Raw genomic sequence first — 5,843 nt, 5'->3', positions numbered from 1 at the left:
TTCTTCCAAAAGAGAAATGCACCTGATCAGTCAGTTTACCTTGCTTCTTACTTTTAGTGCTTTTATTGTTTAAAAACAGCAAAAACAGCATAGCAGAAAAAGGATGCACATGAAGCAAGGCATCACTTAAGACAGAAGACAGAAGCATCCCAGTTCTGATGTCCTTGACAAGTTCCCCTCATATCTTGGCAAATCACAAATATTTCTTCAGCTCTGCATCCCTGCAGATCTGCTGCCAAACCAGAAGCACTTCACTTTTAGAAATACAGTAGGTAGAGAAATTTGTTTGGCCAGGCTGTAGTCTGATCCATTGCTTCCACTCTTTCAGCATAGGCACATATTTGAATTCTCCATCACCCACTCAGTAACCTCTTCAACATCGTCTCTGCAGGCAAAGTGATGTCAAACATTTAATCCCCCTTAAATCCCACACAAAACCATATAAAAATCTGCTTTAATGACAAAGGTCTCTAAATTAATCTTGCTTTCTATGTATGTGTCTATCTGCTCCACATAATTTTGTGGACAAATAAAGCTCTTTCATTAACTGGCTACACTGTATCATCTTTCTGATCATTAACATAATTTCTGTTTCCGTGATTTGCAGTAGCAAGTGTTTCATCAGTAGATACAAAACTACTTTTGGACAGCACAATATCATGGAACAAGTCCAAACTAAAAATAAAGTCTTGTTTCAATATTCCCCAGTAATATTTGAAAATAACATTTTTCTTTTTTCTTTCACTAGGCTCTGCAGCTATTTGACTTACCCTAAATTTACAAGGTGTGTGCATATCTGAGATCCAGTATCCTCCCATCACTCCTAATTTTATCTTTATGTCATTTAGCCTGCCCTGCCTGTTCAGTAGCAGATTGAATTGCAAAACATTTTATTCACAAAATGTTGCTTAAGCAATAACTTGAGCATGCATGCCTGCTTCTCTTACAAAGAGTGATAAGACTTCTTGTGGACTTAAAACTGAGCAACATTGACATACCTTCATATCTGACACAGTCAAATTTTACTCCTTCAAGCCATCAGCAAGTTCAGTAGTTACCAAAATTGACAGAACATGTTTATTTTTATCTAGAAAATCAGAGATACGAGATTGAAAGTTAGAGAAATAGAAATACTCAACTCCTGTCTAACAGATGTACAAGTAATTCAGGTCTCTCAGCAGCAGGCTTCATCCTAAGTAAAACAGACAAACAGAGGAATGAAAACAAATCTAACACTGGGTCTGCTGACACAGTTAACACCCAAGCATATTGAGATAATAATACTGTGATGTGGGCATCTGCCTCTTAGAAGTCCCATGAAATTCCCAACTAACTTTATTTGGGCTAAGAAGTAATTCACAGATGCAAATGTCTTCCAGGAGAGAGTTAGCAAAGGACAGCAAATGCCTACTGTTTTTGCTGTTTCGGTGTTGAACAGATATTTGCCTGTGACTTAAAAAGGTTTAAAAAAAAAAAAAAAATCCCTTTCCAACCATGCATAAAATTTTAACAGTGTTAGATTGAATTTTGGTGCCCTAGATCAAAGGCTTTCAACCCTGTAACCCATCTCATTCTACACTGTTCATAGTTTAATCCTTTCCTGATCAGCAGAGGTATGGAAGATCACCCATTGCCTAACCCAGGGGTTGTTGTATTGCTTCCAGCAGGTCTGGTGATTTCCAGGGTCGAGTTTCTGGTGAAGGTAAACACAGGCTATAGTTAATAAGGCATTTAATACGTTCCATTAATTTGCACTATCATTTGGGTGGAAAAGAGAAAACAAACAATCACTCTAATGAGAATTTATTCCAGATGGAGATAATGCTTGTTCCTGAGCCACTCTAGGCTTTATCTTTTCTTACACAGGATCATAGAATCATGCAAGAAAAGATTCAAGAGCCTTTGGATCCTCCTCTTTTCCCCACCCAAGCACAAGGCCCAACAGTAGCAGTAACAGTAGCAAATCAGATAAAAAGATAACTACACTGGAGACTGCATGGTAAATGTGTTACCACATTTCTGCATGTTCAGCTGTCTGCACATTCATCAGCATTAACTCATTTCCAACCATTTTCTTCAGCTACAAAGGAATAACAACATGTATTCTATGATTCTATGTGTATATACTGTCTTCTCTGCTAATAGTAATCATCCACATTATTTTCAGGGACTTAAGAGAACACCACATTTTAGATGTCAATGTTATCCTTAGCTGAAACTTCAACACATTACTCTCGCTAAGCAGGAGATACAAGATGGGGAAGGAGGAGGAGAAGATGTTCTGGGCACTGAGGTTATCTACCAAGAGCTCTGATGGGGACCTGAGGTTAGATCATGTCATGCTAATGCATAAATATGTTGACCTTGTGTACTGACCTCAAGGAACTCACAAGCCTTCATTAAAAAAAAATAAGTAAAATTTGCTTTGTGTATTTGTTTCCCAGCTGGGAAAGGGAGTGCTTAGAATCCCTGCTCCAGGGGTATGCCAAATGCAAACAAGTTGGCTTTGCAGAATGACTGGCGTGCCCCAGACCAAGCTGCTTACGGATGTTTGTCCTCCAGAAGGCACATCAGCCAAGAGGGGAGTCTTTAACATAAAAACTTGTCATCCCTTTCAAGCCATCAGCAAGTTCAGTAGTTAACCAAAATAGATGTTGTTTTCATTCAGCTACCAACACCCTGCTGCTTTATTATTCCTGGCTGTAGCAAGAACTTTACCACTAAGCTGTGGTGATGAAAAGACTGCCTCATGGAGGCTTTCCAAAACACGCTTGTTTCTTTGAGTGGCCCCCACTAAGATCAATTTTAGTCTAAAAACACAAAAAGGCTGCATGCACTGACATATTCCATCACCTTCACGACACTGATGTCATAACACTAAATACTACCTTGAGGGGCCTTGCCTAAGCACACTGAAAATCTAAGCACTATCCCTCTGTCCTTAGCTATGGCATATTTCCAGAAACTAGTTGTCTCGCTCCCACACACAAAGTCTTCAGGAGGGACTCCTGCAGAGAGAAATAGTGAAGGCTTCTATTAACGGCTGTGTAATATCAGTGAGGGCAACTAGATGTCACCTGCATAGGCTTTTTCATACTAGAGCTGTTTTCATTTCCTCTGGGTAAGAGAGCATTACACAGAGCAGATTATATTATCATTATAAATTACCATTAGGAAAACAGGTTAATCTCCTATGCATTTGTCAGTAATACTAAAAAAATCTATCTCTGCAGAAGAATAAAGACAAGACAATACACTTCGCCTGTAGTGGTCCTTGTGCTTAAACACAGACGACTGTCTATTTGCTATCATTAAAATGTTTCTTTAAAATTATCCCTTCTCTGTAGCCAACAAAAATTTGTAATGCCTATCTTTCCAGGACAAAACGCAGTGCATGGAAACAGTGCATAAGAATAGTTTGCAAACAACAAAGGAAGCAAAAGAAACAAAGATAAATACACCACCTAGCACCAAAAAATGAGAAGCTTTCTTTTAGTGAGCAAAATAAAACATAATTTCAGTTAATTAAATTCTGGAACTCCAGATGCCTCTCTACCACAGATCACAAAGCAAAGCAATTGACAACACTTACAAAAACAAGAACAAAAAAATGCCACGAATTAAGAGATGTTTCAGAGGCTGGAATTTTGCAGAAATTTGAGCACATCTAAAGGCCATTTTAAGCACACGGAGCTGAAATACCATAGCACACTAGCACTTCAGCACTTACGCACTGCCTCTCTTTTCACTGCACCTAAATTAGCTGCAGTGAAAAGAGAGGCAATGTGGAACAGGGAGCATAGGTTTACCTGGCATGTACTTTTCATTCTCCTAATCAGAGGATGAAACACAAGGTAAAAAACGTTCTTCTGAGTCTCCTAAGAGATACTCATTTGTGATAAACAACCAGCAAAGCAGAAAGCAGATTAACCAGAGCAATGACTATGAGAGTGTGAATGCAATAGTGCGGCACACAAGTAGGCAGCATTTTGCTTTTCTATGGTAACAGAGTAGTGCATAGCACATTTATATTGTGGTGACTTGCAAAAATTAGAATTAAGGACACTTTGTTCTGCTTACATTAACACAAATGATGAACCAAGCTCTCAGAATAAGGCATCCATTTACATTTCCTAACCAGACTAAGTGAGAAGAAAGCAAAGACTAAGCATTATGATTCCAGTTTGCAGACCTTAGTGTGGCATTTCACAACACGGGCTCAAGTTGATGCAGAGACTCAAATCCTCGTTTATTACCACCAAGCCCTTTTTATCCCCTTGTTCAGTACTTTCCCAACATGCACATACATACAACGTTCAATCTCATTGGCCCCTGTAAAACTCTCCAGGTAAATAGTCCAATCACAATGCTACAGACCCTCTCACAACTCCCACATCCTCTGGCCTTCAATGCCCCAGCTTATCGCCCCAGGGATTGCCAAAGCACCAAGGCCTCGGAGCTCATTCCCAAGCTGTTCACCTTCACTCCCCACACCTCCCCCTTTGTTTTGTGTATTCACTATCAACACCTGCTTAAGGGTTCGACTAATAAGAAACTGTATAAGCTAATAAAAACTAACAAAACAAGCATTCTTAATACAATTTTGTCACTCGTGCTCCTAGCCTAGCAAATAAACAGTTAAAGAACAGTTAACATTCTGCACTAACAATTGGTTTCGAACTATATAATGAAAATAGAGATACATATCAATTTCTACAGATCTTAACAAATCAATTTCTTGTGGCTGTGATGTTATACCCCACAGCCATCCCATGTGCCCACAGGATTTGAGGCTGCCATTGCTTCCAACAGCAGTCTAAAAGGACTCGTAGGTGTGGCAACCGACAGGCACAGGATGTCTTGTCCTGTCACACTGGCTAAAGATGCTCTCTTTTGGCTGGGTGGGAAACCATGGTAGGGTCAGTCCTCTTGTGATGAAGAGACAAAAGACAAAGCAGGATGAACTCATCATGCAAGGACCCAACAAGGTCCTTCATCTGTGGAAACACAAGCATACCTTCGTCCCCAGGTCGCTGTATAGGAGGTCCATCCTCCGTCTAGTGATTTAAAAAATTCAGAACATAACAAATTTTTGCTATACGTTCTTGTGGGGTTAACCCTGAACTCCCCCTTTTTTTTTTCTGCAACATAGTTTTAAGGGTGCTATGTGTGCGCTCAATAATTGCTTGGCCTGCGGGAGAATGTGGAATACCTGTGACACGTTGAATTCCCCACTGTTGAAAAAATGCTTGTGTTTTGTGTGCTGTATAACCTGGGCCATTATCTGGTTTCACGGTTTTTCAAACTCCCAGGGTATAATATTTATTGGAATAGTCCATAATTTAAAAACATGGACTACAGCAGAGAGTTCTACTACCTGAGGTGATCGTGTGACAATGTGTATATAATTTTTCCAGTGTCCTTCAGCATCTTTCCAAACTATTGCTGCTCGGCCTGTCTTGCCAGACCCATCAGTGAATACTGTGAGGGCTTCAATTATTGGCATAATAGTTAATTGTGAAGCAGGCAAAAGAGGAAGAGAATGTATTGATTGCACAATTTTGTGTCCTGGGAAATGAATACTAATTTGCCCTGTAAAATCTGCTAGAGCACACTGAAAAGCAAAAGACTGGTGAGTTAAAAAGGTGAGCTGTTTTGTATCAAGAGGCAGATAGATAATATTAGGTTCAACACAATCTAAAGTCAATAACCTCTCTCTTCCTTTCTGAATGACCACAGCTGTCATTTCAATGGCTGTTGTAACTGTTTTTCCAAAATTATGTGATTCTATAAATATCCATTCCAAAATAATCAATGGATCTACATCTTGAGGAACCCACTGT

The sequence above is a fragment of the Psittacula echo genome, assembly GCF_963264785.1.
Source record: "Psittacula echo genome assembly, chromosome: 3".
Taxonomy (NCBI): Eukaryota; Metazoa; Chordata; class Aves; order Psittaciformes; family Psittacidae; genus Psittacula; species Psittacula echo.
This window is presented reverse-complemented; position numbering follows the sequence as displayed.